The sequence below is a fragment of the Musca autumnalis genome, unplaced genomic scaffold (genome assembly GCF_047663935.1).
Source record: "Musca autumnalis isolate F117 unplaced genomic scaffold, ASM4766393v1 scaffold_2, whole genome shotgun sequence".
NCBI classification, from domain to species: Eukaryota; Metazoa; Arthropoda; class Insecta; order Diptera; family Muscidae; genus Musca; species Musca autumnalis.
Window position 1 is genome coordinate 101,457,511 of NW_027411755.1, and position 13,440 is coordinate 101,470,950.

Sequence of the window (13,440 nt, forward strand, 5' to 3'; positions counted from 1 at the left end):
ATGGAAAATGAAAATATAACACTTTGTTGTGAAAAATTAAAAAAAGTCAGAAGAAGTAAAAACAAACTATGTTAGTGTAAGAAATTAAAAATAAAAGGAATATTATTACAATTATTTGTGTGATCAAAGATTAGATTGTGAGACTAAACCAGAGAAACCCCTAAAAACAAAAGTAAAATTTTGTCTAAAATCTTTATTGTGAAAAATTAAAAAAAGTCAGAAGAAGTAAAAACAAACTATGTTAGTGTAAGAGATTAAGAATAAAAGGAATATTATTACAATTATTTGTGTAAACAAAGATTAGATTGTGAGGCTAAACCAAAGAAACCCCTAAAAACAAGAGTGATAATTTGTTAGGCTAAAGCTTACAAAAGTGACGTTATAACGCGTTTAATATTTTTTTAATGCTCAGTGATCTGGAAAAATTAATATCGAAAGTCGACGCTATGAGCTTATCGAATTGTGCTCCACATCTTCTGGGGGAAGTACTAAGATTAAACCCTTTTCCTCAAAAAAAAACGAACTAACTCGGATCATATCTGAAACGGTGGCAAACCTTCTTAAAGGAGGGGAGGATGCTAGCTGGGGACATCTCCGAGGGTGAAAGAATTCCGGACATAGTAAAGACATTACGGGAATTCACAGGAAAACCCGGTAAATTTACTTCATGGAGGAAGGCGGTACATAGGATTATGAACATTTACGAGCCTCAGAAAGGAACTGCGAAATACTTCGCAATCCTACATACGATAAGGCATAAAGTTGTGGGAGAAGCTGACACAGCTTTGGAATCCTACCGAACTCCATTAAATTGGAGGCCTATTAGGAGATGTTTAGTCCTACACTTCTCAGACAAAAGGGATATTTCGACTTTAGAATATCATATGACTGTTTTATGTCAAGGTGGTCAAACAGTTAATGAGTTTTATGAAAAGGTTTATCACCACTTGTCTTTGATCCTAGACAAGATCGACTGTTTAGAGCTTGGAAGTGAAGCTTTGGAAGTTTTGACCCAGACTTATAGGGACAAGGCTCTGGACACTTTCATACGTGGGTTAAATGGTAATCTTCCGTGTCTGCTGAGTATAACAAACCCAACAAGTTTGCCTCAGGCACTTAACACCTGTCTGAAATTAGGAAATTTGGAAATAGAAGCTCGCAACCAAATTTCCACAGGCAATTCTACCCTCAATTGACATTCGGGGATGGGAATATTCAGAATGGACAAAGGTACAGAGGTCCAATTGATAATCGTTATCAGACTTTTCAAAATGGCCAACATCAGTACCGAGGAACTGGAAATTTTCCATACCGACCTCCAGCGTTGAATCACTCTGGGCAAAATCAGTTTATGGGACACAAACCTGCTCTTCCACACAAACCCGCAGTCCCAATGGATGTAGATGAATCCATCCAGACCAGACAAGTGGACTACTAGAACAGACCACAGTGTAGTTAAGATTAAAATCCATAGCTTCATAGACATATTCGATTGCGGGACAGGAAAACTAAAATTTTATATCCTTCCTGGTTTAGAGACTTTTGATGGGATAATTGGAAAAGATAGTCTGAAATCTTTAAATGCTATAATCTATACGTGGAGATCCTATATCACAATTCTGAACGATAGAACATTTCATTTGAAGGAACTGAAAATAAACGAAGTTCATAACATCAACCTACGTCTGAAAAACCTGAATCATGGGGATGGGAAAGAGATTAAAAAAATTCTGAATAAATACCCAAACTTAATTGCAGATCCAAACAAAAAGCTCACTTATTCAACAGTAGTACAAGCTGAAATTAACATAAATAATGATAGTCCAATTTATTCAAAGTCATATCCTTATCCAATGGCGTTGAAATCCGAAATTGACAAACAAATTGAAGAACTGTTGAAAGGCGGAATAATTCGCCCTTCCCGTTCTGCATACAATGGCCCAGTATGGATAGTGCCGTAAAAACAAGATATCTCAGGTGTAAAGAAATACCGCATGGTAATCGATTACAGGAAGATTAACGACGTGACAAAACCTTATAGATACCCTATACCAGAGATCACAGACATATTAGCTAACTTGGGAGAGCAAAGGTATTTTTCCACCCTAGATTTGAAGAGCGGATTTCACTAAATCCCTCTTAGGGAATCCGATATTGAAAAAACGGCCTTTTCCGTCAAGAATGGAAAATTTGAATTCACACGATTACCATTCGGACTACGCAATGCTTCAGCAATTTTCCAAAGAGCACTCGACGATATTCTCAGGGATCACATTAGGAACCGATGTTACGTTTATATCGACGACATCTTAGTATATGGCAAAAGCAAGGAAGAACATATTATGAACTTAGAATAATAATAATAATAATAATATTCCGTACACTTGAAAATTGTAATTTGAAGGTTAATTTGGATAAAAGTGAGTTCCTGAAGGAAGAAGTCTTCCTTCTCCGCGAACCCGGACAGACTTACGGCCATAGTAAATTTTCCGCAGCCCAAAACGGTCCATGACCTACGTTCTTTCCTAGGATTGACTGGGCATTATCGGAGATTTATACGGGGATAGAGAGGAGACTTAGGGAAAACTCCGAGAAACAAGTCAAAGAAAATGAACATAGAACTAAATTCCGAACAAATTGAACGTTTTAAACAGCTTAAAAATTGTTTAGTGTCAGACGAAATAGTCTTACAATATCCAGACTTTAATAAACCTTTTGAGCTTACGACTGATGCCTCGAAGTACGCTTTAGGAGCAGTCTTGTCACAAGACAATAGGCCCATTACCTACCTCTCTCGAACTCTCAACAGAGCTGAAGAGCAATACGCCACAAATAAAAAGAAATGCTGACAATAATATCGGCTTTAAAGGAATTGAATTGTTACTTATATGGCGCGCAGAGTATAAAAATATTCACTGATCATCAGACTTTGACATTTGCGTTAAGCAATAAAAACACTAATGTGAAGATGAAAAAATGGAAGGCGCAATTAGAAGAGTAGAATTATGAGTTGATCTATAAGCCAGGCAGTACGAATGTAGTCGCAGATGCGCTATCAAGACCGCCGATGGCAGATGTTAACACACTCACACCAACGGTGCACAGTGCTGAAACCTCTTCCGAAGACCTAATTCATTCGGTAGATGTATCAATAAATACCTTTAGAAATCAAATTCTTTTCGAGGAATCAACAGAATCCTCATATGAATTCAATATAGTATTCCCTTCCTATCATCGGCATATCATCAAACAACCAAATTTTATGGAATCAGATCTTAAGACTATACTAAAAAAGTACTTGAATCCAACCGTCACAAATGGCATCAAAACCACCGAACCAATCATGCTCAAGATTCAAGAATTGTATCCTCACTACTTTAGAAATATTAAAATGAGTTTTGCCGTATAATTGTAGAGGCGTTTCCTTTTCGGCATATCATCAAACAACCAAATTTTATGGAATCAGATCTTAAGACTATACTGAAAAAGTACTTGAATCCAACCGTCACAAATGGCATCAAAACCACCGAACCAATCATGCTCAAGATTCAAGAATTGTATCCTCACTACTTTAGAAATATTAAAATGACATTTGTCGTATAAATGTAGAGGCGTTTCCTTTTTTTTGAATTTAAAATTTGTAACCGCCTTAAAATATACGACCTCTGCTGGTAATATGGTGGTAACTTGTTGCAAAGTATCTCACTTTTTTGACGTTTTCCTGATGTTCGTGTTGGCCATTTTCTTAAAGGTGTTGGAAAGACCACTATGATTGGAAGTTTTTAGGAGGTTTCCTTTAGCTGAAACGTAATTTTGTCGTCCATTTGCCCGCCGCAGAGACTAGTGATTAACATCTTCTATCGTTTGGTAGTTGAACACCCTACTTCAACAATAAGATTCCTAGTTGGTGGACATGTTCAGTTCGCTTTTTAGTCTTTTTTTTTTTTTTGAAAAAAAAAACATACTTGTACAACATCTAATCGATTTGTGAAATAAAAATCTTTACTTTACTTTAAGTAATTCATAAGCGATCTTGTGGGGTTTATATTAAGGTATTTGCTTTTTCCGGGTTTTTAATCCACAGATTATGTCATGCGGCGCATGCTACCTATTTTAATGTAGCGCAAAAATATTTCTACTCAGTTTTGAATTGAATTCTGGCCTCCCTTTTGCATTTGAAAGAGATAATTGAATGTTGTCTTTTGTTTTCTTTCTAATAACACCATACATTAATATATGACAATAAAAAAATTCCGTACAAAGCAAGAGATTGCTAAAACTTCCTAATCTGTTTGCTTTGTACGGAATTTTTTTATTGTCATATATTAATGTATGGTGTTATTTGATTGCCAGGTAATAATCATAATTGCGGTAGGAAGAATAATATAAAAACTGGGACAAACTGCTCTGCTCGCTCACATATTTGTTTATTGCTGTTCTCCTTTTTCATCATTTGACACATTGATCAGTTTGCTTCTTCAACGGAAATCGACACCTCGTGTATAGTGCTTATAACCGACTTTACCTCATACCGTAGTGTACGATTCAGTAAAACATCAACAAGATCCGACGATAATTGGTCTGACGGGAAATTTTCTTAATCTCAGTAATCCAATCCAAATCCAAAGTGGACAAAAAAAGTGGAAATCAAAAGTTCCTTACATACGTCGATTTCAGTGCAACCGAGTTCTTAAGTGGGTAAGAGGGGAAAAAGGAGGAATTGCGGAAAAAATATCCACCATTTTTTTGGATTGAATACAAGACGTATTATAAAATCAGGTTAAGCTCGTATTTACATGGAGCAGAAAAGGATCTAAAAATGATATGCACACAAAAAAAAAGAAAATTTTAAAAAAGGAGATCCTAAACTCAAACATAAAATATAGATAATTTCGTTGCTTGTAAAGATTATTCTAGTGTGCTATTGAGTGTTATTTTTTTAGCAGAATAACTTACAAATTCTGTTGTTTCAGTGGAGAACAATATCTACTTTACACCCATGTTACATATTTATCGCGTTGCTCCCAAATTAATCTGTTGATGATCATTGGCGACAACAGTAAAACGTATAGTGACTGGGTGTGTGTAATAATGCCGCCATTATGTTAATTCTCCACTGTTAACAACGGGCTTGTTCCCAAACATCAGTCTCAAACCTACTGCAACTCAACTTGTATTTTGTCGCGAATTCATTAACCACGGTCTCTTACATCAATTCATTGGATTTATTTATATCTCATTTTTAACTCTCTGTGATTACAATGTTGTTGTTGCTGTAACCTGTAGTGCGATTCTGTAACCCTCTACCGATGGAATTAACGACAAATGTCGATAGTTAGCGATATTGAGCATAAAGTGTGATTTTCCCATTTCTCCTAAAAATAACAAGAAACGTTTAAAAATTAGAATAATTTATATACTTCGTATACGCTCTTCCTTTTGAAATGACATGCATCTTCTTTAAAATTCCGTCATTCTACCGATATTCGTCGCTAAAATCTTTGTATCGATAACACTGAGTTACAGAATATCACTTTCGGTAATTCAACCGAAAATTTTCGTTAATTATCAATATCGGTTCGGTAAAAAAAAGTTACAGAATCCCACTACTGATCTCCAAGAAAGAGCTTTCGACGAGGGAACGTATGTATCAACAAAGCACTTAATTCAATAACCTCTCTGTTTTTTCTATCGAGATTTTAAAGGAGGATAACAAAACACAAGGAGAAAGTGACCATATGATTTCAGACCACTGATAATGTAACCACTGATGAATTTTGTTTCAAAAGCATAATTTCTATCATCAACTAGATTTTGAGAAAGATAAAAGCCGGAGTACCCCAAGGGAGCATCTTAGGCCCACTATTATATTTATTATATACAAGCGATGTCCCAGAATTTGAAGAAAACAACAATGGCTACGTTTGCTGACGATACAGCTATTCTGTCCGTTGCGAGTACAGAAAATGAAGCAAAACATAGATTGCAGAGAGCAGTTAATTCAGTAGTAGAATGGACAAAAAATGGCGTATTAATTTAAACAGCTCTAAATCCACACATGTGGATTTTTCGAACAAAACATTGGCATGCAGTCCAGTATTTATAGATGACATACAGGTCCCATATTCAAATACAGCCAAGTATCTTGGAATGGCGCTAGATGCGAAATTGCGATGGAATGAACCTGTTAAAATGAAAATCGCCGAATTGCAATTGAAATGGAAAAAGTTACATTGGCTAATTTGAAGAAAATCCAAACTCTCGATTGAAAATAAGTTACTAATATACAATCAGACACTTAAACCTGTATGGAGTTATGGCGCACAATTGTGGGAGTGTACCAGCAAACAAAATATAGATATTATTCAACGGTTTCAGAACAAAGTACTTACATCAATAGTAAACGCACAATGGTATTGTTACGAATGTAACTGGTAGGTTTAAGATAGTTTAGTTTAATTTCCGTTAATTTAAAAATTTGAATTGTAACGTAAAGTTTTTTATTACGCAGTTTCTTTATTTAAGCAGCACCAACTACCGTGTAGAACTCTCTTCATCATTCTAGTTCTTTACCTTTCATAAATGTGCTTTTATTTTGTTTTGCCATAGTCATGTAATTATTGTTTAGTTTGTCACCTCTTTATTTCATGCATTTGTTTGTTGTTGTAGTTACGTCATTACTGTGCTTGTCGTCCAATTGTATTTCCCCCATGTATGTATGAGAGTATGGTTGTTCGCTTAGTGCGAATGTGCGTCTGTGTGTTCGTTGTACAGATTCGAGGTGTTGCCATATGTTCTAGATATTTCTCGAACAGGGAGACTTTGGGGTATAAATACAGGGGAACTGGCAATGACGAGTTGAGTTGTGTTTTAAGCGTTGAACTGAACAGATCGTTTAAAGAATAGCTGCGTGCTAACTAGAGACTTGCTGTGTGCTTAGTAATTAAAGTCGGTTCCGAATAAGTGTAATAAAGTAAATAAAGCATTGTAGAAACGTAATCTAAAACGAACCCTGTTTTATTTGGTACAAATCGTATCGGGGAATAAAACAACGTCTACACGGAGATTAGTTAATCCTAATTCCGTAACAGTATATCCGAAACACAGATTTACACCGCAATCTTGGAGTGAATACTGTTACTCAACAAATTGAAAAAAATTGCAACGAATCACAACAACCGATTAAAAGCGCATATCAACTATGAAGCATCATCTCTTGCTGATCAAATGGGTTTAGAACGCAGACTTAAAAGAAGGAAGCGTTTCGACCTTGTAAGAAATTGAAAATTCTGCATATATAATATATATATGAATAATATATATTATATATATATGAATAATTGTAATCAAATAATTTGACATAAATTGCTTGTTAGTTTATTATAACTAGTTGCAGTAGTAAATAAATAAATTAAAAAAAAACTAGATTTGGTTCTGGTCATCTAAACAATTTGTTTTGCTATTTTCTTTGCGCGAATTCATGCGATATTGCAAGTGAGAGACTTTTACTTTATCGACAATCATTTCTTCTGATTTATTTTGACATTTCTTTTATTTTGTCTATGAATCGAACATTAAATGATTTGATAGTCACCTTATATGAACGCTCGAAATTATTAATAACTTAATTTATACATATATATAATATTTTTTCCCACCCCATTTGTATAACGATTGAGGTTTTGTTCTATCATTTATTTCAAATTAATTATAGTATTTAGGTTTAAATGTAAATGCATAACATCATGCTTTCTTACATTCTCGATTTGTTTTCTTCATAAATTTAGGCTAAGAGAAATTTTCATTAATGTTTGAATTTAATTTGAATAAATCTAAGAATATGCGTTGTGAGTAGAGAAAATCAGATCATCTGTTTGGTATCTCTTTGATGTAGGCAAAGGTTTATTGTCGAGAAGTTTGGGGTTGTAATGCAACAACTTTCTTTTGGAAACATATACCGTTGCAACTTGGTTGGGAGGGCATACAGAGCAACCTAACACCATGTTGCTCTACAACTTCTCGGTCGACGTCCATTTCCGTTTCCTTAAGAGTTTTCTCCAAACTTTTAATTGTGTGTGTTATCTTTTCCGTTTCCTACCGATACTACGGTAGATTTCTTTCCTTTCTCTTTACATGATTATATGCACGGAAAAACAAAAATTATTTCTAGTAGCTGTATGGTAGCGGGACATTGACCTAAAACGAACGTTCCAAACTTCATGCAACTCCTATACCAACACATCCTGGACATACAATCCACGTTGAAATTTTCTCTACAGACAAGTTTCGATTTTTAACCGCCATAGACAAGTTTGCAATAGCCAAAATGTTGAATGGCAAAAGCATCGAGATATTAGGAAGCCTTTAAGAGAAATAATTTTCTATTTTGGTGTACCTAAATTAATTGTATTTGACAATGAACGGTCTTTTAATTGCCAAAGTATTAAGTTCATGTTGCAAAATGAACTTGGCGTTGAAATCTTCACAGCACCACCGTATCAGAGTGAAGTCAATAGCCAAGTAGAAAGGTTCCATTCCACGTTGTCAGAAATTATGAGATGCAGTAAGTGTGAGCAACCAGATTATTCTTTTGAAGAATTACTAGAAGTTAGTGTCAACAAATACAATCACACAATACTCTCGTCGACTAATAAAAAACCTGTAGATCTCGTTTTTGGCAGACCAACAACCTTCGGTCCGGAAGACTATGAAAAAATCCGCCTCAATAATTACGAAAAACTCTTAAAAAAAGCAAAAAAAGGCAAGAAAAAGAACCGAAAGAATGCAAAGAAGGTCAGAAAATCTTCGTCAAACAAAATAAGAGGTTAGAAACAAAGTTATCCAAGCGATTTAAAGAGGAAATAGTGAATGAAAAGATGCACTCAATTGTGTTGACGCAATCAGGGAAAATTGCTCATAAACGCCATATTAGAAGCTAACAAAAAAACTCTCCTTATCCTTAGCTTTTACTTACAGGTTGCCTAGGCCTTATGGAAATCTTAGATTATTCCAAATCTGAGATAATCCTCATAGAGAGTGGAATAGGGAAAATCCAAACGGGTACTTTTAGAATACTGCACTTTACAGACGTCAAAGAATATGCAACAAACTTGGAGCAGATTAAGGAAAGTCTTAGAAATAACATCCCACCATCCCATCCTCTTCTTCCCTTTCTCAGGGAAGACATCCGATCTACTACATACCTAATGAATAGACTAACCTTATCTAAAAGACATACCAGGGCGATTAACGAAATAGAAACTATTTAAACGTGGCTCGCAGGAAGCCCTGATCATGACGACTTCCAGATATTGGCAGATAAAATGAACAACGTCATAGGAAATAATAATAATCAAATAGTCATTAATGAAAGACTTATTGAACAGATTAATAACGTCACTATTACAAATAATAAAATCTTGAAATCTCTCAAAAATAATGAAAATGTGCAAAATACCCTAATCTTTAACGAAAAATACAAAATTTATGTAATTAGAGAGAAAATTAAGAATATAAACATTGAGATACAATTATCAGAAGCAAACATTGTAAACACATTTATGTTATCCGATGAGGGAATTACTGAAATAGAAAAAATATTTTATGATGATTGTTTAGTCCGCACTATAGGGACTTGGGGGAACAAGTGTATGAAGGCTCTCCCAATAGAGCCGGTACGCCCAATGCGTACGTTTGGCCGTCAATATAACAATGAAAATAGAATAAAAAATAAAACACGATAGTTTTAATAAATGGTTTGGCTCAACTGCCGGTGTTTATTTATAGTAAACAATATTACTTTTCAATTAATGTACAACGATATGTACATGCTTACAATAAAGCGCGGGTGTTGCTTGCAAGTCAAGCCGTCGATCGATCTCGTTTATGTTTTTAAGTTTTGTGTTGACATCTGCATGGATGCTTCATGAGGGCGGTTGTCAAGTGAATATTTGTTGAAATCTCTCATACTATTACAGGGATGTAATAAATGGGTATTAGGAGATTTCAACGAATACACCTATGTAATTCATAGTGCCAATTTAAACGAAATAATCAATTCCAACTTAAACATTTGCCGCCTCCCTTCAAACATCCAAATGTTTTAACAGATTCGACTAATAAGCAATCGTATATAAGTATTCAGCATTAGTATAGTGCAGGCGTGAGCAATAACCTTTTACATTTTTTCAAACAATTTTGATTTTTTTTTTTAGCATATCATTTTTTCAAAAACATTCTTACTTGCAAACGATGGGGCCATTAGGGACCCCGCGGTAAATATGGCCATTAGGGACCATATGATATGCTTACAAACTAAACGATGGGGGCATTAGGGACCCCGCGGTAATTATGGTCATTAGGGACAATGGAGACGCTGGGCCATTAAGGACCCCGCGAACGATAGTGCCACGTGAGCTAACGTGCGTTATGTTTGTTTGGGGCCGCTTTACAACTATTTTCCGTACGATCTACTAGAACAACAATTTACGTGACAGGGCCTGTAATAATTCATCCAAATGATGTATTTTGAGCGAGCAATGAACCAGCCGAATGTCGAAAAATGTGACCTTTAATTATCTTCGGGTACAAATCTGCCCCTATCAAAATATCTACGTATATTTGACAAATCCGACTTAAGGTCCGAAGTGACCGAAAAGGTTGAAGGAGTTCTCGATATGGAACATACTACCAACGCCGAAGTCTCAAAAGTAGACGACCTGTCAGCACAACTACGAAGTTTCAACGAACAACTTTTACGACATGTAGCTGCGACAGTACTATTAACTCCAGATATTGTCGATTTATTGGATTGAACCTGGAGTCCCAGATCCTTCTGAAGTCGTTCCGAAATGAAAGACGACTCAGAAGCAGGGTCGATCAACGCCCTAGCAGGAGAAGAAGCACCCTGATGAACGATATTCGCCAGCGCTGTTCCCAATATAGCTTTTCCTGACTGAGTGACGTGAAAGGCCTTTCGAACTAAATTATCGACCGATGTCGATGGAGCGCTAGATGTAGACGAAGAATTATTACTATTTAATATCCTAGGTCGAAAGGTGGAAGCTGAAGCAGACAACTTCGAACTTCTGGGAGTCACAATTTGACTCGTGCTGCTCATAATCAGTGTTGCCGTTTTGGGCATTTCGGCCCAAATTTGGGCCGAATAAAAAATAATTTTTAATTTTGGGCCGTTTGGCGGCCCAAATCCCTTTTGGGCCGTTTTTATGCTAATAATTTTATAAAATATCAAATATTAGTCTTTGGGCTATTATTACATGCTTACTTTTACTATTTGAAAACGTAAAATAAAGCAATTTGTTGGCATTAAAAATATAATTTTCACATTAAAACTTAATGCCAAGAAGGTCCTCCTAGTAGTTTAATTGTCACTTTTAACTTTTAGTTACCCGGGTTTTGAAATATATTTTTCGTGATACTTAAGTATTTGCATTGTGTTCATAAATAAAGAAAGTTCATAATAAATTGGTGGCAACGGAATCATGCCAAGCTAGAGGTTTTTTTTCTATTTCTGGCATATATTTTACCTATAATTAAAAACCTTAAGAATGAATTTCAAGCAGATAGTTCAGGTTTATCCTATTTATATCCGAGTGTCAACTCAAATTGTATTTTTATTTAAAAAAAAAAATAAATAAAAAAGAGCATCAATATATTGAAATTGACTACAAAAATAAATCGTACCAGCTCGAAACTTCATAAATATTTGTAGGCACAAAAGCAGACAATTGCATTTATGCACTCTTACTTAACAGAAAATGAAAAGTTTGAAATAAAATTTGCTGTTTTGGAGTTTTATATTAAATTACCAAATCAAAATAATAAGAGAATAGACTATAAAAGTGACCCAAATACCCCCCTTTATTCCAACTCTTCTTTTGTTATAGTTTTGATTTTGCGTACAGATTTATTGTGTTTCGGCTAACTTATTATTGAAAGTAATGATTAAAATTGAAGAAGGACCTTCTTTGTACTAACGTTTAGTGTGAAAGTTACACTTTTAATGCATGCAAATTGTTTTTTTTTTTGCGTTTTCAAATACAACTAATAGTAAAAGAAAGGATGTAATAATGGCCCTTAAACTACTAAATACAATAACTCCATATTACATTCTCCCAGACTTGTAGAATGTGACCCAGATTTAATAGTAACAGATTGAATTTGATTAGACTCGGTGAAACTATACTTTCTTTCATCTCAAAGAACACATCTTATAATACCTTTGGAATATTGTTGTTGAAAAATAGTGCATATTCTTGAGGTAAATGGCTATCTGCGAAACCATCTTTTTGTAAAAGCGTTTTGCGGTGCCAACGATAGCTCGAAAACGGATGGGACGATCATAGTATATATTTTTGTAAGCGTTTTAGGAACCTAATAAAACAGAATTTAAAAAAAAAAATATTCTTAAAAAAAATTTGAGCTGTCAAAGTCAAAATTTCGACTTTACTGAAAAAAAAAAAATTGAGTGCTTTTGTCAAAAAATTGGGCAAAATAATTTTTTAATCTGTCTCGCTTAAAGGCAATCTTGTTATGTATTTAAAAAGCTCACATGAATAATATAATAAGGTCATATGAAGGTCAATTCGTTTCAGAGCTATGGTTGGAACCGACTTCGAAAATGCTGTTTCGAGAAACACGCACTTAAAGTTTATATGCTACATTCAAATCACAATAAATTTTTGCCTTCCAATCATTATATTTCAGACAATTTTTTGCGACATACTACCTTTACGTAAAAATAGAAAATATTTTTTTCGATTATTTTAAAATTAATAAAAGGTATCTATGATAAATATATATTTTTGTTTTAATTTTTAATGTTGGGCCCATGGCACAATTACCCAGGTAGTGGCATAGTAAAATTTTGAATATGTTATGTCAAAACTTTCTTTATGTTGTTGGGGAAATTACAACAAAAATAATTTGTTTTATAAAGGGATTTGACTTTTCATATTCGATCAGCTGGTGTGATACCACTACCTGGTAGTTATGCTATGGTTGGGCCGTTTTTAGGAAAATTTTGGGCCGAAAAAAATTTTCGAACGGCAACACTGCTCATAATAGATCGATCTCTGTGCAATAGAGTATGATGTCTCTGATTGCACTTTCGACAACAACGACTAGCACAATTTTTGATTTCGTTTCCCTTCCGAAGGCAATTTACACGCAAACGATGTTTCTTGACCAATTTAAATCTTTCCAACGGTGTACAAATTACGAACCGCTGGCAAACATTTAATGTATGCTGTTTCTGTGCACAAAGAACGCAACAAGAATTCGAAGACGAACGAAGAGGTGTAGAAATGTGTTTGGGACTGCGAGAAGAGTGAGGAGAAGTACAAGCTTTAGGAGACACTTTACAAGTCGAATTATACAAAGTGCCAACACTTCTCATTTCATGCAAACACAGAAGAGTTC